Source organism: Hylobates moloch, unplaced genomic scaffold (assembly GCF_009828535.3).
Source record: "Hylobates moloch isolate HMO894 unplaced genomic scaffold, HMol_V3 SCAFFOLD_8, whole genome shotgun sequence".
In the NCBI taxonomy this organism is placed as follows: domain Eukaryota; kingdom Metazoa; phylum Chordata; class Mammalia; order Primates; family Hylobatidae; genus Hylobates; species Hylobates moloch.
This window is the reverse complement of record NW_026652283.1, coordinates 12204590-12230870: the sequence shown is the minus strand read 5'-3', so window position 1 is coordinate 12230870 and position 26281 is coordinate 12204590. Positions and strand designations below refer to the sequence as shown.

Sequence of the window (26281 nt, the reverse complement as noted above, 5' to 3'; positions counted from 1 at the left end):
GACCCAGCCATCCCATTACTGGGTATATACCCAAAGGACTATAAATCATGCTGCTATAAAGACACATGCACACGTAAGTTTATTGCGGCACTATTCACAATAGCAAAGAGTTGGAACCAACCCAAATGTCCAACAACGATAGACTGGATTAAGAAAATGTGGCACATATACACCATGGAATACTATGCAGCCATAAAAAATGATGAGTTCATGTCCTTTGTAGGGACATGGATGAAACTGGAAACCATCATTCTCAGTAAACTATCGCAAGGACAAAAAACCAAACACCGCATGTTCTCACTCATAGGTGGGAATTGAACAATGAGAACTCATGGACACAGGAAGGGGAACGTCATACTCCGGGGACTGTTGTGGGGTGGGGGGAGAAGGGAGGGACAGCATTAGGAGATATACCTAATGGTAAATGACGAGTTAATGGGTGCAGGAAATCAACATGGCACATGGATACATATGTAACAAACCTGCACATTGTGCACATGTACCCTAAAACCTAAAGTATAATAATAAAAAAAATAAAAAAGAAAAAAAAAAGAAAATGTGGCACATATACACCATGGAATAGTATGCAGCCATAAAAAATGATGAGTTCATGTCCTTTGTAGGGACATAGATGAAGCTGGAAACCATCATTCTCAGCAAACTATCACAAGGACAAAAAACCAAGCATGGCATGTTCTCACTCATAGGTGGGAACTGAACAATGAGAACACATGGACACAGGAAGGGGAACATCACACACCGAGTACTGTTGTGGGGTGGGGGGAGGGGGGAGGGATAGCATTAGGAGATATACTTAATGCTAAATGACGAGTTAAGGGGTGCAGCACACCAACATGGCACATGTATACATAGGTAACAAGCCTGCACGTTGTGCACATGTACCCTAAAACTTAAAGTATAATAATAAAAATTTTAAAAAAAAGAAGTGTGTTCAAATGTGCCATTTTATGGGACTATTCTATTTGTTAATTTCTTGTTTAATTGCTTTTATTAGAAATCATGCTTGATACAATTTCAATCCAGTACAATTTACTGAGATTGACTCAAAGTCCAGAAATAATAGATTTTTATAAATATTACTTGCATGCCTGAAAGGAATGTTTTAATTTTTTGGTACAATGTTCTCTATCCATTCAATATGTCAGATTTTTAATCTGGTTTAAATCTTCTGTGTCATTATTCTTCTTCTGCAAGATATATCTATGACAGAAGTATATTAAAATCTCCTATTCTGTGCTCACTTCTGCAGCACAAATACTAAAATTGGAACAACACAGAAGATTAGCATGGCCCTTGCACAAAGATGACATGCAAGTTCGTAAAGCATTTCCTAGAATAAAAATCTTCTATTATGCTTTTTTCTTCATGCAACTCTTTGTTTATTTGGCTTTTGGACACAGCATACCTTGTTCAATTCTGTAAATTTTTCTCATATATTACAAAGCTTTATTTTATGTTCTTACATATCAAGTTGTAATAATTGTGTTAATTAAAACATTTTCATTGTGAATTTATACTTCTCTAATAATGTTTAGAGTCTATTTTGTTTTATATTAGTGTATTCTTCTAAGATGTCTACTGATTACTATTTGCCGGCTATATTTTTTCCATCCTTTTATATGTCACCTTTTTGAATCCTTACATTTTAGACATGTCTCTTGAAAATATTATACAGAGGAATGTATGTGTGCGTATTTATAAGTGCATATATACAAAAATATGGGTATTTATATAATATAGTACTCTTTCATGTTAATTTATTTTTATATGATGTCATGTGTATATGTATTTACTACAGCTTGAAAATCTTTGTGTTTTCTGGAGAACTTAAGAATGCAAAAAATAGAAAAGGAGTATAAGGTGACCTTCAGGTAAATAAAAAAATTTTTTTTTAATTTCTAATATTTGGGGGTTAAAATTTTATTTTGTTTTTATATTTGCCTTGCTTCTTTTATTACCTTCTTTTGGGTTTGTCTATTTTTATTATTTCTGTTTTCCTTCTGCTGGGAAGTTATACTGTTTATATTATTTTAATATTTACCCTCAACATTGAAATATACATAATTTCTAAAATTTTAAACTTACACAATATATTTATGCTCATTACAGGTAGTATAAAGATCTTAAAATACTTCACTTTTCCCCAACTTATATTCTTATTGAATGTTTTGTTTTTTTAATCTGATAAGACACAATTCTCAGGTTTCCAACTGACAAGTACACTTATATTGGCATACCTATTTATCATTTTGTCCTTCCTTTCTTCTTTCCTGAGAACATGTGTGTCACAAAGACTGGAAACCCAGGTCCAAGATGGTAAAACAGGATTTATGGTGGGCATCAGCAGCTTGGCCTGATGGAGCCAGATTTGAGGGGGTATCTAAGAGCTGACAGTCAAGCCATAGCAGGGGTCAAAAGTTAGGTGAGAAAAGAGTAGTCAGGCAAGTCTAGCCACACAGGGAGCTGGATCTTAGGCAAGGAGCTGAAAACCAGGGATTTGGGCAAGACAGGACCCAGCAAGCTGTCCTGACTACAGATATGAGGCATCACAACCAGAACACCTGTACATTGAGGCACCTCCCAGCACCATCAGGGAGCATCTTATGTTTCTTTTGCTGAGAGGGGCACAAGCCCACAGGTGTGGTCACTAAGTCTGTCAGGGAGCTGGAGGCTGAAAGGAAATGGAGTCAAATAAGAACAGATCACATTGCAAACATTGACACTGTTCTGTTCAAAGTATTGATCTCCAGAGCATAGCTCAGGGCCCAACACTTAATAGGCACTCAATCAATATATATTTGTTGACTTATTTACTGACTCATACTGAAAAATGGGAATATGCTAGGCTTCAGAATGATAAAAAACATGAATTGGATATATTTTCTAATCTCCAAGTACTTCTACCTAGGGGCTGAAGTCAGCGTAACTAAAATATAAGGCATGGTATAGGTACTAACGAGAAGTTAAAATGGAGCCATTAGTGCTACCTGAGATTATCAGGATGGCTTCATGGAGGAGGTGGCAGGCTTGTTGGGAAGGTCAACTAGGGGGCATCTTCAGGACACAGATGGCCAAAGGGAACATTGCTATTATTCTGGACCTGTGCTTCCTGAGTTATTAGCACTGAGGTCAGGGCAAGGCCTTGCTCCATGGTGGGCAGTATTTCTGGTGAAAACCTGGCCAACAGGGGAGACTCCTTCTACCCTGTCCCACCTCTCCACCACCAGCCAGCTGGGAGTGCTGTTGTTTCTGCTTCTTGAAAGTTTCCTGCCCAAGATGTTGAATAGCAGCCATCTGGTGATGTGTGTCTCACTCCATCTCGCAGTCCAGATGTATGAATCCTACGGCGTTCTAAGTTTCTGAGGATGAGATCCAGGTCAGCTTCATTCCCATGTTCATTTTCTGTATAGTTCTGCCAACCCCAACCAGATACTAGCAAAGGTCTTGGATTTAAAGTGTAATCAGTTAATAGGGCCAAGTACAATGGCTCATGCCTGTAATCCTAACACTTTGGGAGGCCAAGGAAGGAGGATTGCTTGAGGCCAGGGGTTCAAGACCAGCCTGGGCAACATAGTAAGACCTCCAACTCTACAAAACATTAAAAAATTAGCTGGTTGTGCTGGTAGATGCCTGTGGTCTCAGCTAATCTGGAGGCTGAGGCAACAGGATCACTTGAGCCCAGGAGTTCAAAGTGGCCGTGAGCTATGATCACATCACTGCACTCAAGCCTAAGTGACAGGAGGAGACCCTGTCTCAAAAAAAAAAAAAAAAAAAAAGGTAATCAGTTAATAAGTATTGGATAAATGCTAGAATGAATGCCTAAGTTTAAAAATGGGGGAAATAAATGAAGCATAGGAAAAAGCACAAGCAGATCTCTCAGGCAGCTTACCAAAACGGAGCCGAGTGAGAAAAGAGCATTCAAATGTTTGAGTATCATTTGGCCATATAAAAGCATATCAAAATTCTGAGTGCTTGGGGGGCAAGACAGGGGCAAGGTAAAGAGACTAGGCAAGGGACCAAGGCATATTCTTGAGGATCCTCAAAGCCCTTTAGGATCCTAAAGCCCATCACTGGGATTCAGCTCTAGGTTGAAGGATGACCATAGCCTATATCACTTTCTATTACCAGCCCAGACTCCTCCAGCCAGGGGAGTTTTTATTGCAGCAATGCAAGCAAGAAAGAGGCATGTTGTGTAGCTTCCACATTCCATAAACATGAACCCGCCCAGACTGCTGATGTTCAACTTTCCCACAATCGCCTGTAAGCACCAGAGAAGTCTCCGGAAAGGGAAGCAAAACATAGAGCCTAACTAGGATTCCCTTAACTGTGATGACCTGCCTGTCCACAGCAGGACAGGACCTGGACTGAGGACCTCCCAGGACCACAGACTGAGCACCTGCTCTGACCTCCAAGGCTACTTAGACAAGGCAGCATAGGCAGGCAGAGTCAAGATTATTAGTGGGGTCTCCTATGCTGTCAAGAGGGAGATAACCACTACCTGAGCCACTTCACAAGCCCACCAGCTCCTCCACAGAACCCTCCCTGTGATAGCTCTTTTCTTGTCACTTGTCATTCTGAATCTGTTTAGCACCTATGTTATCCTGCCTTACAGATACACATAGAGTTTACGTGTTATCATGCAAAGATTAGAAGAGTCTTGACAGTAAAACCATATCACGTTTCTATCATCACAGGGTCTAGTATAGTGTCATGCATCAAGGGTCCAACAGTGAGTCAGTCAACAAAGACCTACAGTTCAATGGTTTTTTAAATACCAGGCTACACTCAGAGAAGATGTTCCATGGGAAGCAGGTTGATGTTGAGATTTGATTTGTGTGGTGGTTTCCTGGGGGCTGCCACGCAGTGGGTGGCTTAGAACAACAGAAATTGATTGTCTCACAGTTCTGGAGGTTGGAAGTCAGAAGTCAAGGTGTCAACAGGGTTGGTTCCTTCTGAGGGCTGAGAGACAGAATCTGTTTCAGGCATCTTTCCCAGCTTCTGGTAGCCTTACACGTTCTTTGGCTCACAGACGATGTTCTCCCTGTGTCTTCACATCATCTTTCTTCTATGCACAGCTGTCTTTATCTCTAGATTTCCCTTTTTCGTGAGGACACCAGTCATATTGTATAAGGGCCTACCCTAATGACTTCATCTAAATGTGAGCATTTGCAAAGACTCAATTTCCAAATAAGGTCATAGTGACAGGTACTGGGGGTTAGGACTTGAGCATTTTTTGGTGCATATAATTCAACCCATAACAATTGTATTTGTATATTTACAGATTCAGAGAAAGGGCATTTCAGGCTGTAGATAGGAAATAAGCTAAGGCATGGAGATAAGAAGGGTGGGATTTGTGTGTTTGAAAGAGTACATGGTCTCCTTTGGTTCTGTGATTGGAATATAATGAATATAAGTACATCTGAATAGTATATCCATGTACTTGAAATTTGGTTGTATATAAAGTTCCCAGTATAGACTCTGACTCACTTTATGTCTCTGGTTCTAGATTTGCCTCATGTGTGTTTCAAGAGGTAACAGTTGGCTTAAAATACTGCCTTGGTATGTTTAGCACCCTTTCTAGTTTCACATATGTGGGACACCACCTGATGTAATAGGGTGCCCTTTGTGACAGGTTGGTAGGAACTTTGATCAGGAAGAGAAATCAGCACAGTTGGGCTCTCAGAAAAGGAGATTGACACCTCAACCATCAACTCCCCCTAAAACATTATGTAAACCAGGCTCATTTCCCATTCTGCAAACATCGTGCTCTGTCCTGGATTGACAGCTCCCAGGAGAGTGGCCTGTGCAGCCTGCTCAAAGCTAAGAGTAGAGTTTGTCAATCTCATCTTCATTCAAGCACCACCTAATCCTTCAGCATGCTGTAGCTGTGACCCAAGTACCACTTCTGAGAAATGCCACAGGGTCATACGTAAACAGATGCTTCACAGTGTTTTTTGGTGTTGACAATGGTGATGGTAGAGGTGATTCTGGCAGAGCTCTGACAGTGGTGGTTATAGTTCTAGTGACAGTAATGGTGGGAAATGTAATGTGTTAAGCCATTACTTCAGTGAGTGTCACATGCCTGAAGCTTGGCAAGAAATGGAATGAGGCTGCAGAACTTTTTATATCCTTCCCAAAGCCTAGCTCTAGACTTTTCCTACAGTGGAGGCTAAGTCAATACTTGTTAATTAGATAAATTATTATTCAATGTGATTCTTATTGAGTTCACAGTTCCATGCTCAGGAATTGAATCCTCACTCTGCAATTTATTAACTCTTTGATCCTACAGAATTTACAGCAACAAGTGTTGATACTTGATCTGGATATAGTGAGCCTTCAGTTAATAGACTCTTAGTATTATTATCCTCATTTGGGATTTACTAAAAAACAACTTAGAGCTCTAACAGGCTAGTCACAGAGGCTGGGAACCTCTTTGCCCACTTTAAACACCAGTATAGCAGTGGGTGAACTGAAGGGGCACTACCATATCTCTACAATTGATACCCATCTGCCTCTGCCCCTACACAATGATAGCTGTGGGTTTGCAGTGAAGTTTATAAATGACCAACATGCCAATAAAGTGACTCCGCAATAAAGGACTGAAATTGTTGTTATTGATTCATTAAATCAAACCTCATTAGCTGTGACTAATATCTCTATGCCCTGTGTCTTAGGGAAGGAGGGGCTAAGGAGTTGACTCAGGCATCACCTTCCGTTCCCCATTGCAGCATTTCTCAGAGAAGTCAAACAAGAAGGCACAGGGAAGGGCCAGCGTCTCATCAACAAACAGGTTTTGCATCAGCTTGGACTGGATTGCCTTTTGGATAGTGTATTAGTCCGTTTTCACACTGCTGATAAAGACATACCCAAGACTGGGTAATTTATAAAGAAAAAGAGGTTTAATGGACTCACAGTTCTGCGTGGCTGGGGAGGCCTCACAATCACGGTGAAAGGCAAAAGGCACGACTTACATGGTGGCAGACAAGAGAGAATGAGAGCGAAGTCAAAGGGGAAACTCCTTTCAAAATAATCAGATCTCATGAGACTTATTCACTACCATGAGAACAGTATGGGGGAAACTGCCCTCATGATTCAATTATCTCCCACCAGGTCCCTCCCACAACACGTGGGAATTATGGGAACTACAATTCAAGATGAGATTTGGGTGGGGACACAGTCAAACCATATCAGATTGTTTTTTATCAACTTCTTTCTTTTCTACTGATTGCCTACCCCTTTATATCCTCTCCCCATTCCCTCAGTGAGGTATTAAATTAACTCATCTAGTTTCCACCCAAATAAGAACGGGAGCCATATTCAGGAAAAGGCCATATCCACTTACAGTGACTTATATATGAAGATATTGCATATCTTTCAAGAAAGCTGTAAGTAGCAAGCTTAGAGAGGAGATATCTCCCTCTCTCTTCCTCCCTCCCTCTCTGAGGCCTTCAGATTTTAAACACACACACACACACACACACACACACACACACACAACTTATAAGCAGCTCTTGAGGGTGAAGTGACGCCTTAGAAGAGGAGGCAGGTGCATAGGCAAAGAGCTCATGTCCCACGCAGGGTGATCAGCCCTGATGGAGGTACAAACAATTTGCTGTGAAAACCTGAATGAGTCCAGCTGGGAGGATTGAAGAAGTCAGCTGCAGCCCATTTCAATCAGGGCTTTGTTTTTCCCAGCTTTGTTAGTAGCTGATTGTCTCAATTTTGGTTAGATCTGAATCAGCTGTTAGCATTGTGGACCGATCCAGAACAGCTATGCTTCCATGTTTCTTAACAATAGCTCACATTTATTTAGTGCAGCTTTTCCACAACCTCCACCATATATTATTTTATCCTCCTATGATCCCTATGAGCTAGCTCTAGCAGAAACCAAGGGTGGCCAATGCTGAGCTCAATGCTGCCACCCAGCAGGGGGAACTCAATATGTGGGATTGGCTGAACGGGATTGGCTGGCCATGTGGATGAAGGAAAGCACCTGTTTAGGTCAGTGGCTTTCTTAAAATTTCAGGAGTCTTTAATACCAGACTGGAAACAGAATCCAGCCTTTCAATGTTTTTGTCCACTTCTCTTACTCCATCTTTATGTGGATGGAGGGAAGGGGGAGAGCATATAATGGGGTAGGCAATCAGTAGAAAAGAAAGAAGTTGATAAAATAATCTGATATGGTTTGGCCGTGTCCCTACCCAAATCTCATCTTGAATTGTGGTTCCCATAATTCCCACGTGTTGTGGGAGGGACCCGTTGGGAGATAATTGAGTCCTGGGGGCAGTTTCCCCCATACTCCATCCACAATGTCAGGAATCAGCCATTCACAAGGTGGAATTGGTGTTCTTCCCCAAAATTCCCAACCTTACTGGAGTTGACTTATTCTTCATAGGACCGCATGGTTATTTTCAGTCTCCCCATTACTCTGCAGATTTCAGTAGAACGATGAAAACATATTTTGATTGTCAATATCATCACCGCCATTATCAAAATTCATGTGGAAAGGCTATGAGTTACATAAGACATTTGCATTGATTAAAGTCACCTTTTTGCACTTCTGTTCCATTGCCAGACAGACTTCTTATTACTTGTGGCCCCAAGATTGCAAGCAAAAATTATTTATGTATTTGTATATTACTTAAATGTATACTTAATTTTTTATACAGAAGATGATATCATCACAACCTTAAAGACATAGAAGAAAATCACTTAAAAACTCTTACAGCATTAATACCAAGTTCATTTATTCATGTCACCTTCCCAGATCTGTCATACTGCATAGTGACAAGTACAATGATAGTTTTGGACTATTTTTGTAAATCTCATTTCATCAGTTACTAGTCTATCAACAATATTTTCCATATTGTTCCATAGACATTACAGTTATAATTATCATTTTAATAATATATTATTCCATTAGAGTGATCAATCATCATTTACTGATTCTTAAGCCCCTCATGGTTAGTCATTATTTCCAGTTATTTGTTATCATAGATAACACGGCAGTGAAGATATTTTAATCACAGACCACAGTGGTTTTATTTTGATGCCTATGACTCATGCTGATGCCCAGGGGTTTCATTTGTAGAATTCAGCAATATTCATTATATAGTTACTACGTGCTGAATGTTATGTTATGAATACTAGAATATTTTACAATTCTTTCCTTCAAGAAATGTCGAGCTTTGTTGGGAATGAGATAAAGGCACATGAGGCCACAGGAAGCTGTATGAGAAAGCACACTGCGACATCCTTATACTGGACAGACAACAGGGGCTCTGAGCTCTTTGAAAAATGTTGGAAGGTAGAGAGAGGACAAAGCACAGCGTCCACTTTGTCACTGCTCAAGATGCCCCTGGGGGGCTGGTGCCTGCCCTCACCATGTCTCAGAGCAAGACTACACTTCACCTACATGCTGACACATTGCCAAGGCCAAAGATATTAGTGATGGGGAACAGGGGAGCCCCAAACCATCAGGAGAAGGAACAGGATGAGGGGGTCAAGAGACAGAGACAACTCACAGAATTAGCTCTCAGGCTCAGGGATGGCATCGTGTTTCTGAGGTTGGCGGGAGCGGGGGCGGGGTTCACCAGGTGCCTCTGGTGCTAAAGACTGCACTACACAGGACAGAAAACTCCCTCAGGGCCAGGGCCAGGGCCAAGATACCTCAGGGGGACCAGACATCTGTGTTTGCCTCACTCTTCATGGAAATAAACCTGTCAGGAAGCACGTTAATTCCCTATAGAACACTATGATGGTATTTAATTCAGATACCCCTTTGACAAACATTTATTGGATAGCTACAGGGCTTCCATGTTCCGGGAACTGAGGTAAACTTTGGAGCCATACATCTGAATAATATGTGGCTAATTTCAAGGATCTTATAATCTACTGAAGGAGACAGGCTTACCAACAACTACCTACCTTATCTATAAGAGCAGAATAAAATGAGCTCTACAACTAGAGAAAGGAGTGGTGCATTTTGAGTGGAGCATCCAAGGAAGGATGGAGTAGATGTGGCATTTGGATAGGGCTTGGAAGGACAGGATTCCCATAATCTCAGAATGGGACAGGCAGTAAGGAGGGCATCCAGCTTAGGCAATCCCAGAGGCACAAATGGGCAGTGAGCCTGAGTAACCATGAGTGGGCAGTTCAGGGGGAACAGAGCCTGCACCTGGAGATGTGCTGGATGCTGAGACTAGAGAAGTGGGTGGGGCCAGATCCTTTGATGCCAAAAAATGTGATCGGAGTTCTCCATCCATGGAGAGCTCCCAGAGGAGCCTATGAAGTTCCTTCACTCTTTGGAAGCCCTGGACTTAGCTTGGACTCATCCCCAGCTCCTTGTTACCCACCAATGTGCCATCAGACTATGATTCTCACCAGGGCCCTGGCATGTCCTGGAGCAACTGCAGCCTTTGGCTCTGGCACCCAGCTAGCCACCCTTTGCCCTTGCACACGAGGCTGGAGCACCTGTTCCAGCTTTGCGGTGCACCCACCTCCTGGCTCCCAGTCTTGCTTTGCCAGCCCAATATTGGAGCAGAGAGCTCCAGATGACGGCACCCACGAGCCTCTAGGAGAGGGTAGAATAAACCCTACATACATTAGGTCACCAAGGAACCAAGCCACCACAGTGGCTCTCAAACAGCATAGTTCCAGGAGTACGAAGTCAGGAGGCTGCTTAAGGAGCCTCGTTGGCCTTTTGCATTGACTTCTCCAACCCATGTGGAATTGGGCATCATGCCCAGGACAAAAAGAACATGGCAGTGAAAAGGCCAGAGGCTTTTTGACAATGAGAAGCAAAGAACAGGAAAAAAAAAGTTTTCTAGTTCAAAATTCTAAGCCTCAGGGGGACATCATTTACATGGTATCTCTGGGAGATTTGTTCACTCAGCTAAATTAATTGAGTAATTAGTATTTGCACAGCATTTTATTGAATGTTATTTTAGATGCAGAGGTGAAGCTGATAGACCTTTCTCTCAGGAACATAGAGTTTTCAATACAAAATGAGACACAGCCTTAAGAGAATGCATGGGAAGGGCCATAACCTGTGAGGAGGAATTGATTTCTTCCAACTTGGAGATAGAAAGAGGCGAGGCAGAAGAAAGCTTCAGAGAGAAGGTGATATTTGAACTGGGGGAAAGCAGGGCATTGAAACACAAGTGGAATTTGGGCAGAGGCAGATGGGGGTGGGGTGAAGAGAGCCATCCAGGCAGTGGGGACAGAGAGGTTTACAAGCCCAGCAGCTGCTTGAGCTCAGACATGCCACCTTTCATTTCAGTATCCTCCACGCCTTGCCCAGAAGTTCACTATCTAGTGAGTCAATGAATGAGGGAGGGATAAAGAAAAAGTAGTTTGATTTAGTTGAAACATAGGGAACATGAAAAGAGTAATGAGAAATAATGTTGCAAAGGCCACACCTTGAATGAATGTGGATTTCATTCTGCAGGGAAGAGAAGAGCCATTGAGAGGTGTTCAGCAGGGTTAGGACATGATGAAAGAGGTGCTTCAGGCAGATTAACCTGATACATAAGACTGATTTGAGGGAGGCAGAGAGACCATTGGGAAGGTTACTGCTGCAGTCCAAGCAAGAGGTAATAAGCACCTGAATTAGGGCAGCAGCAATGAGAATAGAGGAGGGGACAGGTGAGGGAGAGAACAGGGAGGCAACATTGACAGCAGATGGGCTGTTGTGGGGGAGGGAGAAGCAGGGAGATTTTGAGCCTGGGTGGCAGGGAGGATGGTGATACCATTAACAAAAATAGGCAGCACAGGAGGTGGTGCTGGCTGGAGAGGGAAGATGACGAGCTCTGCTTGGCACATACTGAGATGTGGAGATACGTTCTTTTCTACCTGAACATGAATCAACTCTTTATCAGGAAAATACATTAGAGAGGTGGAGGGGCTCTGCAGGCCAAGCAGCAGTGTTGTTCCATTTTTATGGACTAGGTCAAGACCCAAGCCATTTCCTGAATGCTGATTTTACAGACAACTCTATGCTTTACACAGAGAATATTTTTGGGAAAAAAAATGTTGTTTTAATAATGACTTGAGATAAAAACCTGCCGGTGTTCTTCCTTTTCCTCATCATTAATGGATTAGGAGATACTCAAAACCTAATAAGAAAAAAAAAAAGGCACATAAAAGACTCATAAGCATTCTTCAGATCTTCTTTGCCAGTCGGTCACTTTCATTTTATAAAGCTAGAATTTCCAGTTTTTAAACATTACGTAAGAGCAGTAGTTGACTATAGTTTTAACAGTATTTCAACAATAACAAAAAAAATGTTAAGTAAGCACTCTCTATGGAGTGGTACCGTATGAGGCATGACAAAAACTGTGATGAAAAGAGGAAAAGAAAAGGTTTCCACCCTCCAGGAGGCCACAGTCTAGTAGAGGGGATAAACAAAACAATAAGAACATACAGCATGTGATATGTACCATAATAGAGATATAAGCAGGTGAGCAATGGTATTTGAGAATTATTTATTCTGTCTTCAGAGAAGTGATCTGGAAGACTTCGAAGAAGAGGGGACATTTGACAATGGATATGGAGGATTATGTTGGAACAATAATGGGAATATAACTTCTAAGCAAATATAGAAGGTAAAAAGCAAATGAAGATGATTTGGGATTTGAGGGGAAGGAAGGAGAGTAACAAGAGAGAATTAGGGGCCAGATCATGAAGGGCTATTCTATATGTCACCTACTGAGAGAAACAGCTTTTAATTTCGATGAGGTGTTCAGGTTTGCACTCTAGATGAACCACCATGGCAGCTTTATGGAGAATGTTTTTGAGGGGTGTGAGATGGGGCCAGGACAGTGGCCAGGGGCCTTTCCACAGTCCAGGTGACAGATGGCAAAGGTGAGAGGAGATGAAGTAGCAAGAATAACATAAAAAATGGTTTTAGGAAATACAAATCAATGGACTTGTTGATTACTTGTTGGTTAATTAGAGAGAAGGGTCTAGGATACATCTCAGATTTCTGGATGATGTTCCCACCTACAGAGAAAGAAAATACTGGAGCGGAAATAGTTTGAGACAAGGGTTTTATGTTCAGATTTGGAAATGTTGAATTAAAGATATTTGGAGTCATCCAAGTGTAGCTGTCCACCTGTGTGTATGCATGTCTGACACAGGGGGTGAGTGAAGACAGGAAGCACAGGACTGTGATCCTTGAGCGTAGGGAAATACACATAGGGCAACATGTGGTATCTTACAGTTTGGCGTCAGAAGTCACATGGAGTCTATTTAGTTTGCTGCCGCACAAGTCTGCTCAGGTTCAAGCAGTTTTTTACTTGATAGAAAAGAGGAACATTAGGAAAAAAAAAAAGCAGCACGTAGGACTGAAGATATCCTTGTGGCCAGATTTGGAAAATACAATATGCCCCACCTACCTTATGATCTAACAATCCCACTTCAAGGTATTTATCCAGGAGAAGTGAAAGTATATGTCCACAAAAAGACATACACAAATGTGTATATCATGATTCATAGCATCCACATTCAACCCAAATATTCACCAACAGGAAAATGGATAAATAATCAAGGTATATTCATACAAGAGAATGCAACTCAGCAAGAAAAAGAAATGGATTACTGATACACAATGACATGGATGATTCTTACATTATTCTAAGCTAAAGAATAAAAGAGTCTATATTCCATTTAAATGAAGTGCTAGAGGAAGCAAAACTAATCTTTGGTGAAAAAAATACCAGAAAAAAAACAGTTTCCTCTGGAGGGTGGCAGTGTTGACTGGGAAAAAGCATGAGAGAATTTTCTGGAGTGATGGATATATATTTTCATAGGGGTATGTGTTACATAGACAGATGCATTTGTCAACCTTGATGAATTATATACTTAAGATCTGTGCATTTACACTATTTTTCCAGAAAAAAAAAGTTATAACCAAAGTTGAACTCTGGCTAATTTTAGGTTTGGTTTTAGCAGTGATATGGATTAAGAATTCTGAAACTTTTCTGTTGCCCTATGTTTGAGAAAATGAGTAAATACATTGACAATAATGAGAGCCAAGTTTCTAACTGCTAGAAAGAGTTGTCACACAAAAAGGGCAGAAAAAAGTGTGTCCTCTAGAACACATGATTTTACTATGTATAGATTAATCATCTTTCTATTATATATGTACATAATCCATCTCTGTCTCCAAGAAAGCCTAGAAACAATAATATACCAGTAGCACTAAGTGTGCACAGAACCCAGATTATAATTTCTAAATACGATTCTCCATTAAAAGGGACCCAGATTCTTTGGAAAAAAAGCCAATTCCAGGCAAAGAAAGGATAAGATGAACCTGAAACATCTTGTTGCACAAGAAAGGAAGAAAATTCTCAAAAAATGATGGGGACACATCAAAAGGACACAAAGTCAGCTTGAAAGAGCTCATACTGGCCAAATCAGGGTAATTTGAACATTGAAAGAAATAATAACTAATTTATTATAACTTATTGAATAACATAAGAATCCATTTTTTAAAAAAAACTCTCGAAAAACTAGCAATAGAAGGAAATTGCCTCAATATAGTAAAGGCTACATATGAAAAACCCACAGAAAACATCATATTTTATGGTTAAAAAAAATTTTCCATCTAAGGAATTTCTAAGGAATAAGGCAAGGATGCCCACTCTTGCATTTCTATTCAATGTAACACTGAAAGTCCTAGCCAGAAAAATTAGACCAGAAAAATAAATAAAAGGCATCCAAGGCATTCAGAACAATTTTACTTCTTCCTGTTTAGAGATAACATGATTTTACATATAGAAAATGCTAAAGATTCCATTAAAAAAACTGTTAGAACTAATAAATGAATTCAGTACAGTTTCAGGACACAAAAATCAACATACATAAGTTGATTACATTTGTATACACTAACAATGAACTATGAAAAAGAAATTAAGAAAATAATCCCGTTTATAATAGTATCAAGAAGAATAAAAATATGAAAAAGCTAAGGAGGTAAAGATTTATACTGACAACAAAATACTAATGAAAGAAATTAAACAAGATACAAACAAAGACATTCCATTTTTATGGATTGGAAAACTTAATATTGTTAAAATGTTCATACCACCCAAAGCAATCTACAAATTTAATGTAATCTCTATCAAAATCCCAATGACATCTTTTACAGAAATAGAAATAGAAAAAAAAATTCTAAAATTCATATGGGACCACAAGAGACTATGAATAGCCAAAACAATCTTAAGAACAACAAAGCTGGAGATATAATACTTTCTGATTTCAAAATATATCACAAAGCTACAGTAATGAAAATGGTATGATATTGGCATAAAGACAGACATATAGACCAACAGGACAGAACAGAGCTCAGAAATAAATCTATGCATATTTGTTCAACTGATCTTTGACAAGCGTGCCAAAAACATATAATGGAAAAGAAGACAGTCTCTTAAGTGGTTTGGGGGAAACTGGATATCTATACGCAAAAGAAAAAATGAAACTAGATCATTATCTTATATCATACGTGAAAATTAACTCAAAATGGATTAAAGACTTAAATATAAACTGCACCGAAACTGTAAAACTCTCAGAAAAAAATATAACATGGGGAAAAGCTTCATAACATTTGTCTTGGTGATGATTTTATGGATACAATACCAAAAACATAGGCAACTGAGACAAAAATAAACAAATGAGACTACATCAAATTAAAAAGCTTCTGCATAACAAAGAAAACCATCAAGAATTAAGACAACCTGCAAGATGGAATAAAATATGTGCAAGACATATCTGATAAGAGGTTAATCTCCAAAATATATCAGAAACTCAATAGTAAAAAAAGTGAAACAAACCCAATTAAAAATGGGCTAAGGGCCTGAATAGATATTTCTCTAAATAAGACACTCAAATGGCCAATAGGTATACGAAGAAAATGTTCAATGTCACTAATCATGAGTGAAATGCAAATCAAAACCACAATGAGATATCACCTTGCATTTGTCAGGATGACTACTATAAAAAAAAATAAGTAAATAAAAGACAAGTGTTGGTGAGGATGTGGAGAAATTAGAACCCATACACACTGTTGATGGAAATGCAAAATGGTGTAGATACTATAGAAAACAATATGGTGGTTCCTCAAAAAATTAAAAATAGAACCACCATATGATCTGGTAATCCCATTTCTGGGTATTTGTCTAAAAGAATTGAAATCAGGATCTCAAAGAGATATTAGTACTCATGTGTTCACTGCAGAGCTATCTACAATAGCCAAGCTGTGGGAACAACCTAAAATGTCCACTCACAAATGATCAGATAAACAAAATGTGGTATATACATGAATGAAATACTACCAGCCTAGGCTGGGCATGGTGGCTTATGCCTGTAATCTCAGCACTTTGGGAGGCTGAGGTGGGAGAATCACCTGAGGTCAGGAGTTTAAGACCAGTCTGGCCAACGTGGTGAAACCCTGTCTCACTAAAGATACAAAAATTAGCCAGGCATGGTGGCAGGTGCCTGTAATCATAGCTACTTGGGAGGCTGAGGCAGAAGAATCACTTGAACCTGGAGGCAGAGGCTGCAGTGAGCTGAGATCACGCCATGCACTCCCAAAAAAAAAAAAAAAAAAAAAGATGGGGGGTCGGAATACTACCAGACCTTAAAAAGGGAAGGCTATTCTGCAATACGTGACAATATGAATGAACTTTGTGGGCATTATGCTAAGCGAAACCAGTCACAGGAAGACAAATATTGCATAATTCCACTTATATGAGATATCTAAAACAGCCAAACTCATAAAATCACAGAGTGGAATACTGGTTGCAGGGAGAGGGAGATGGGAAGTTACTACTCAATGGAAATAAAGTTTCACTTAAGCAAGATAAATAAATTTTAGAGGTTTGCTTAACACATTATATCTATAGTTAACAATAATGCATTGCACACTTAAAAATTTAAGAGAGTAGATCTCATGTTGAGTGTCTTTATCACAATAAAAATTTAAAAATTATAAGTTCTTACAGATATAAATAAATTAATAGATTAAATGTATTTAAAGAGCCCAACAAGTAAATATGGAAGCAACGAAGGACTTGGAAAGTCATCAATGGGTGTTAAAACTAGTAAGAGAAAGTCTCTTGAAAGACAGGGTATCTCTTATCCTGAAACTGTTTTTTCATACATTACTTATTAATTACAAAGGAAGAAAATGTGACTTAACAGAAGTGAAAGCTGGCAGATGCTACCTTACTCAAATAAGCAAAGTTAACATCACCAATATTGGGACAAACTGACATTATGAGCCTGCCAAATGATATTTCTGCCAAGAATTCCCAGCCTGAATGTACTCCTGAGGAAATATCAAACTCTGCAGAGCCAGCAGCCCCTCCCAGGCCACTATGGAGGGGAGTCAGCTTGGTCTGCCTGACCACTGTGCTGCTGCAAACCCTTCATTGGCTCCCACTTGTCCTGGGAAAAAGACATGAGCTTATCAGCATTAATTACAGTTACATGTCATTGAGCCTCTCTGTGTGCTTGGTAGCATGAGAAAAATTCAACGGCATTGCGGCATTTCATGGTATTGTATGTGCCCACTTTACAAACAGGGAAGTTGAATGCTTTTGCCAACAACTCTCCAGCAAAGAGATCTGTGAGCTTCAGTGTGTGGTCCTCTTTCCTGTCCTCTATGGCATCTGGCCTTTGTTGAAGAACCAGTAAGGATTTAGGACTAGAATGCTGGCATTGGTATCTTTCTAGATGGGTAACCCGGACAAAGTCCTCAAGCTTCATTTTGCTTATCTGTCAAGTAGCAATGACAACAACACTTTCCCTGTTTGAGTGGCAAGAGGATTAAGGATCATAATAATTGCAAAGCAAAAAGTGGGCTGGGAGGATAACAAGCATTCCTAGCTTGGTCCCTGGCACACGGCAGACATCAGTAAAGGCTAGAACAGCAAAGCAGTGTTTATATTATGAAAAATATGAAAAGGACCAAATGTCCAATTTTAGAGGATTGGTTAAATAAACAGAGTACATTTTCACAATGGCAAAAAACAAAAGACAAGCACCTCTGATTTTGGATTTCAATATTAACAGCATTTACTAGGCCCCACTGTTTGTTCTGAGGTCTGAACCCAGGATTCTCCCCTTAAGGAGGGCATGTGCACACAGATGACCAGAGGCCTCTCCTCTCACCTCTTTCCAGTTTGTACTCCTCCCTATAACAAATGCACATGCCAGGTTTCCTCTACCTAGAATGCCACCTCTTGTCCCTAGCTAATTCCCACTTGTTTTCTGCCTTACCTCACTTCTTCCAGGAACTTTCTCGATTTCCCTTTCTTTGCCTCTAGCCAATCTGGACTCTCAACAACCCCACCCAAGGGAATGTTATTTCTCCATTTAAAAGAAAAAAGGAAATAGCAGACAAACCCAAGTACTGCGACTTTCTACAAAATAACTAACCAGTACTCTGAAAAAATGTCAAGGTGGAGAAAGTCAAAAAGCAGTGGAACTGTTTCAAATTAAAGAAACTAAAAAGGCATGACAACTAAATGCAAACTATAATCCTGGCTAAACCTTGAACTAGAAAAATATTATTAAAAATACTGAGAAAGTGGATATTTGAATATGTGAATTAACTACAACTATTATATCAATGTCAAATTTCCTGATTTTGATTATTATACTGGGGTTATGTAAGAGAATATTCTTGTTCTTTCTTTGGAAATACACAGTGAAGGGTCAAGTTGTAAAGGGGGGTGATGCCTCAACTTACTCACCAATGGTTTAGAGAACATAACCATACACATACAGGGAAAGAGAGATGAGGAGGGAGAAATGGAAAGAGAAGGAGAAGAAAATGATAAAACAGTTTTGGTGCAGGGCATATGGCAACTTTTCTTTGGAGTTTGCATGTAAACTTTTCTGTAAAGTTTATATACAAATAAGTCTAAAGCAAGACTGGGAAGAAAAAGGAAGTAACAAGTTCTAGAAAGGTGTAACAGTGGATGGAACAGAGTACGAAAAATAATTGAATGACTGGAGTACTCCTAGGTTTCTTTTTTTTTTTTTTTTGACAGAGTCTTGCTCTGTCACCCAGGCTGGAGTGCAGTGGCGCGATCTTGGCTCACTGCAAGCTCCGCTTCCCGGGTTCATGCCATTCTCCTGCCTCAGTCCTAGGTTTCTAATAGGAAAGCCAGATGAATGTGAGGTTCTAATGGAAGAGGATCCACCAGATGAGGAAGGTGGAAGGGAGTGAGATAATTAGGTTACTGGAAACAGTATTGAATTTGATTGCTAGCAGAGCATTCGGGTTGAGCTATGCAGCAGGCAGGGGGATGGGTTGGTCTGGGGCTCTTTCATAGAGAAACACTATGCCCACTTAACTCCTGAGGGTGGGAAGAGAGAAGCTGCAGTTCAGACACTTGTTTTATTCCAATCACTGCCTAAACATGCCTGACTTGGTCATTCCAGGCCATGGTCCTGAGAGTCTTCTGTGGTCCTGGGCCTCTGTATCTAGTAATTACTTTTTGAAATCAGAGTTTGAAGAACATAAGGACTTGAGTGGCGGGAGAGGAGTGGGTGCTGGTTCTTACAACAGATGCAGGGAGGAGCACGTTTCCCCAGGATGTAGCAACATGCCCTCTCCCAGCACAGCCATGCCAGGGAGACCTCCCGTCCCAGCCTACCCACTCCCCCACTAAACCCCTAAGAGCTCAAAGTCCTTCAGAGCAACCACGAGATTCTGACCAGCAATAGGAGTTTTTTTCAGATCCCCTGAACTTCAAAAAACTTCACAGAACTCCACTCACCTGAAGAACTCCACTCACCTAAAGGCTTTTATCCTCACCATCTATACCCAACTCACTTATGTTGAGCCCCACTTAGTTGCTGAATTCGCCTCAGCAGTGTCACACCGACATACACTGTCTCCAATTCAACATTTATTGTTTGTTTGTTTTTTTACTACCTACCAACACACAGGCTATTTTTCAGCTAATTGTTTACTTAGCTTCTGGGTCAGGCCCAGAACTCAGCAACACTGCCTAGCTCCAACCCATTCTAGTGCTCTTAAAAAGCATTAGGAAATATTTCCGAGGTACAAAAATTATACAAAGAATAAGACTGTTGTCTACAGCCATACCACCCTGAACACGCCTGATCTCGTCTAACCTCGGAAGCTAAGCAGGGTTCAGCCCTGGTTAGTACTTGGATGGGAGATGAAGACTAACGTCGTTTCTACATACATTAGTTCTATATTACCACATGACAAAGTTCCAAAAATTTAGCAGTTTAGAACAATACTTGTTTACTAGCTCACAATTCTGTACGTCAGGAGTTCAGGCCCAGTGTCATTGGGTACTCTGTTCAGGGAAACACACAAATCCAAGTATTGGCCAGACTTACTCACTGTTCATCTCTTCGGTGGCTCAGGGTCCTTTTCCAGGCTTGTTTGGGTTAACAGAATTCAGTTCTTTGTTGTTTCCTTGCTGGCTGTCAACTGGGACTACCCTCAGCTTACAGAGGCCACTCTCAGCTCCTTGCCACATGGACCCCTTTGTTCCAGCAAGAAACAAAAACTCTCCTTCACAGAATCCCTCACATGTTTCAAATCTCTCTCACCAGGAAAAGTCCCACCCCTTTTAAAAGGGCTCAGCTGATTGTGTTAGGCCCATCTAGGATAATCTTAAGGCCTATCTTTTGGAACCTTAATTACATCTGCAAAATCCCTTCACAGCAGAAGCTCCACCAGTATTGATTGAATAACTGGGAGAAGCTGTGAGTACCCCAGGTGTGAGAATCTTGAGGACCCTCTTAGAAATCTGCCTACTACTCCCTATGTACCCACCATTCAGCTTGTGAAAGGAAATATTCTAATAACCTGTGTCCCTAGGTAGCCTCCCTTTGCCATCATGGGGCATTTATCATCACGCATTCATATGGTTTGGCTCTGTGTCCCCACCCAATCTCATCTCAAATTGTAATCCTCACGTGCTGAGGGAGGGACTTGGTGGGAGGTGATTGGATCATGGGGGTGGTTTCCCTTATGTTGTTCTTATGATAGTGAGGGAGTTTTTATGATAGTGAGGGAGTTCTCACAAGAGCTGATGGCTTTAAGTAGGGCACATCCTCCCTATCTCTCTCTCTCTCTCCTGCCACCTTCTGAAGTAGGTACTTGCTTTTCCTTTGCCTTCCACCATGATTGTAAGTTTCCTGAGGCCTCCCCAGCCATGCAGAACTGTGAGTCAAATAAACTGCTTTCCTTTATAAATCACCCAGCCTCAGGGAGTATCTCTATAGCAGTGTGATAATGGACTAATACAGGAAATTGGTACCAGGATAGTGGGGTACCGCTGTAAAAATAACCTGAAAATGTGGAAGTGACTTTGGAACTGGGTAACAGGCAGAGGTTGGAACTGTTTGGAGGGCTCAGAAGAAGATAGGAAGATGTGGGAAAGTTTGAAACTTGCTAGAGACTTGTTGAATGGTTTTGACCAAAATGCTGATAGTGATATGGACAGTGAGGTCCTGGCTGAGGTGGTCCCAGATGGAGATGAGGAACTTACGGGGAGCTGGAGTAAAGGTCACTCATGTTATGCTTTAGCAAAGAGACTGGCAGCATTTTGCCCCTGCCCTAGAGATCCGTGGAGCTTTGAACCTGAGAGATATGATTTAGTGTATCTGGTGTAAGAAGTTTCTAAGCAGCAGAGCATTTAAGAGGTAACTTGGCTTATTCTGAAAGTGTCCAGTTAAATGCATTCACAAAAAGATGGTTTGAAATGGGAACTTATGTTTAAAAGGGAAGCAGAGCATGCAGCCTGACCATGTGGTAGAAAAGAAAATGCATTTTCTGGGGAGGAATTCAAGCTGGCTGCAAAAATTTGCATAAGTAATGAGGAGCTTATATCTTTGTTAATAGCCAAGAAAATGGGGAAAATGTCTCCAAGGCATGTCAGAGAACTTCACCACAGACCCTCCCATCACAGGCCCAAAGGTCTAGGTGGGAAAAATGGTTTCATGGGCCAGGCCCAGGGCCCCACTGCTCTGTGCAGCTTTGGGACTTGGTGCCCTGTGTCCCAGCTGCTCCAGCTTCAGCTGTAGCTAAAAGGGGCCAACATACAGCTTGGGCCATTGCTTCAGAGGGTACAAGCCCCAAGTCTTGGCAGATTCCACATGGTTTTCGGCCTGTGTGTGCGCAGAAGACAAGAGTTGAGCTTCACGAACATCTGCCCAGATTTCAAAGGATGTGTGGAAATGCCTGGATGTCCAGGCAGAAGTCTGCTGCGGGGCAGGGCCCTAATGAAGAGCCTCTGCTAGGACAGTATGGAAGGGAAATGTGGGGTTGGAGCCCCCACACAGAGTCCCCACTGGGGTACTACCTAGGGGAGCTGTGAGAAGAGGGCCACCATCCTTCAGGTCCCAGAAAGGTAGATCCATCAACAGCTTGCACCCTGTGCCTGGAAAAGCCTCAGGCACTCGATGTCAGCCTGTGAAAACAGCTGCAGGGGCTGTGCTGCCCAAAGCTGTGTCAGCCCACCCCTTGCATCAGCATGCCCTGGATGTGAGACATGGAGTCAAAGGAGATTTTGGAGCTTTAAGATTTAATGAGTACCTAGCTGTGTTTCCACAGAAACACAGAATTATATTCATGAGATTTATCTATGTTCATCTGTGCAGCTTTATTTCATGTATTTTCACTGATGTATAGTATTTCCTTGTATGACTATATAATTATCTATTCATTCTTCTATTAATGAATATGTAGATTGTTTTCAACTTCTTGTGATTACAAATGATGACGATACAAACATTTCTATATATGTTTCTTATGTGTATACCTAGGAGAAGAGTTGATGGGCCACAGGGTATGAACATCTTCAATTTTACTGGGTATCACCAAGTTGCTCTCCAAAGTAGTTGCACCAATTTACACACCCATGCCAGCTGCTATTTATTAGTAATATAAATGGTCAACTTATACTTTCCTTATGCACCAAATAATAACTTCTGTACACACATTATTATATTTCATTATCACAAAATTATGAGTGAGGGATGATTGTTATCCCTATTTTACAGATGAGAACACTGAGACTTAGAAGAAGTATCTTTCCCAAAGTCACAAACTTACTGACAGAGCCGGGATTCAAATCCATCAACTTGAATCCAGAGAAAATGTTCTGCATCACTGCACAACACTGACTCCTTTTTCTCCTTTGAAAACAAGGCAAGGTGCAAGAGGAAAAGGAAAGACTGGGTGGAAATCAGATGTGTGTCCCTCCCCCTCTTTCCCCCTCCCCCCCGCAACGCTTTTCTCATCCAGACATTCTTGGGACTCCATCTACTGGAAGATGAGGTATAAAATCTTATTGTGTAGGAAGAAAAGTTCGAATATGGGACTGTTCTGTGTAAATGGGGCTACTGACCAGAGTCACGCCTACAAAGACACATGATGGGCCGGGCGCGGTGGCTCACGCTTGTAATCCCAGCACTTTGGGAGGCCGAGGCGGGCGGATCACGAGGTCAGGAGATCGAGACCAGGGTGAAACCCCGTCTCTACTAAAAATACAAAAAATTAGCCGGGCGTGGTGGCGGGCGCCTGTAGTCCCAGCTACTCGGAGAGGCTGAGGCAGGAGAATGGCGTGAACCCGGGAGGCGGAGCTTGCAGTGAGCCGAGATTGCGCCACTGCACTCCAGCCTGGGCGACCGAGCAAGACTCCGTCTCAAAAAAAAAAAAAAAAAAAAAGACACATGATGCACTATTCTGAAGTCAAGTCAATTTCAACTTGAATTTATACTCCACTGCTAGCCAGATGATTTTTTCAGAAAGTCCTTTACGTGGTCCAATCCTCAGTTTCCTCATCTATAAAACAGGATAATGATAATATCTACTGAACAATACAAGAGTCAGTTGAAATAAATGAAGACATCTTGCACTCAGCCTAGCATCTGATGGGCACTCAGTAAATGTTGGCAAGTTGAATCCTTGGAAGTGGGAGATTTCAGAACCTTAAACGTTCTATTCAGTCTTTGAGATCTGAAGAACTCAAGCATCAAGGGTGCATGTGGCTATTCACAGGAGGAATGGTCCCAGCACTCACAGCAGGTCCCAGGGGGATTATCACCAGGCTCCAGGCAGTAGTTACACAATTCGGGGAAAGTGTGAGTCAGTCATATGGCACATGTGGCCATGGAACTCTGGGCAAGGAGGTGAAATACCACGTGCTGTTAGCCCCAATCTGTGATCCACGTCACTCCGGCACAAAGAGACCAGATCCTCCAACACACAGGAGAAAAGCCATGGATGTGGTTGTGCCTTATCGGGGGGAAGGGATTAAAAAGCAGCAAGGGCCAAAAGATAAAGTCATTGACATTTACTTTAGCTGAAGTCAGAGACATGCCAACAGCGTCCACGACGCAGGCAGAGTTCAACTTACAATGCAGATTCTGAAAGACATGAGTCAGAAAAGCACACATGCAGCTTTGTCCACTTTCTCTGCCAACAATCTCTCCTAAAAGTCAGGGTAGGCTGGGGGCTAGATCAGGCTAACTCCCCTGCAGCAGTTCTGTGCTTAGTGCCACCAAGTCCAAGATAACCAAGCCTTGATCCTGGCTCTCGGGGACCTTGGCTCCGGCTCTGTCCGGCATCCTCTGCAATGGCATTCCACGGCTGTGTGCTCCTTGCTCCAGTACCCTGGGTCTATTTATTCCCCAGGACTCTCTCCCTCCTGGAAGAGTCAAATCTCAGAAATAAATCCCTCTGAACCTGCAAGATAAATGGCCCATTATCTTGTCCTACCTAAACTGTGTCCCCTCATTAAGCATCGCCACTAACACTGAGAACTTCAAGTAATCAAGGGAGATGAGGTTGGTGAGATAATCCCTTGGCACATCTCCAAGCATGCGGTGGAGCCCTGACAACTGCCAGGCTGGAGAATAAATAGGTGTGTCATTTTTATACATTATATTTCCAAAAGGGAAAGGCCCAGAACTGAGCAGCATCCTCAGCCTAATGCCACTGTAGGTTTTAGATGAAGTTGGCCTCATCTGGAAAAAGCTGGCTCTGGGAGGCTCCAAATGCCCCATACCCTGTTGAGGGGATGACAGCTAAGAGCATGGAGTGGTGCCCTAGCCAGAAGTCTGACAGTGACAAAGGACTGGATCAGTTAGATGCCCAAGTCATGGGAATCATGGGAAAAGCTCACATCTCATTCCGGCAATCCAATGCTCTTGAAAACCCTGAAAAAGTCCAGTGAAGTTTTAAGCTGCGTGAGCCACTAAAGACACTGAAAAAGGGAGATGGAGGAGAAGAAGTGGAGAAGGGCAGAGGGATTGGGGGGAAAAGGGGAAAGGGGAGAAAGAGAAGAGAAGAGGAGGAGGAAAAGATCTCGCATCTTACACACAAGCCCAAGGAGCTGAATCTTATAGGAAGGAAATCTTGCCTATTCATTTGACCTGTTTTGAATGAGAATAGAGAAATAGGGCTTGCTGTTTCCAAGCTGCAAGTACTAGAACTTTTCCTGCTGGGATTGTGCTGGAAGAAAACTCAAACTGCGGCAGGGCCTTTTAGATGGAGAAGGTTGCCTTCAACACCAGCCTGGAGAAAAATAGTTCCGAGTAATAAGCTAACTTGGGGATTAAGCCCCCTGTGGCTGAGGGTGAGTCACTTCCTAGAGCATTTCAGTCTCCCACCTGCAAAATGCAGTAACAGTCCTAGACCTGAGCATGGGGAGGGGAGGGGCAGAGAGAGTCTGGAGAGAGTGGATACACCTTCAGATTCAGCTTGGCTTCTAGAAGTAAGGCACCAATTCTTTTATTTGGGTGAGAAGTATTTGCATCTATATCAGGTGACAGATTTTGCCTCAGCTCTACCTAACTCTGATTTCCTTCCAGGGCTGAGCTCCATAAAAGGCCTTGCCTATGTGTGAAGGGTGGCAGAGTTTAGAAATGTGTTCCCTCCCAATAGCCTCCCAGGGCCTGTCATGAATATATGCCTCAGCAAAATAAAAAATTAGCATGATATCACCCTTTGGGGTCTCTGGAAAAGGGTCAAAACTACAAAAATATCCACAATGTTTATGGAATTTTTGTCATTATGAACGTGATATGTGCACATTTATAAATACTAAATGTTCAAAACCTATAAAGAGAGTAATAAAAATGAACCATAAACAACTGTTAATATTCTGGTGTATTTCCTTCCAATCTCTCTATATGTAAATAAGATAATGGGATCACATTATGTGAATCCAATTTTACATCTTACATTTCATACTTTACA

The 26281-nt window shown here is 41.5% G+C and overlaps 1 non-coding gene across 1 annotated transcript; it reads left to right on the top strand.

Annotated features, from left to right (window-relative positions):
• Positions 1–1254: 1254 nt before the first annotated feature.
• On the top strand, positions 1255–1359 carry LOC116473949 (U6 spliceosomal RNA). Its single transcript, XR_004249511.1, has one exon. It is a non-coding gene; the product is annotated as a U6 spliceosomal RNA (small nuclear RNA).
• Positions 1360–26281: the final 24922 nt, after the last annotated feature.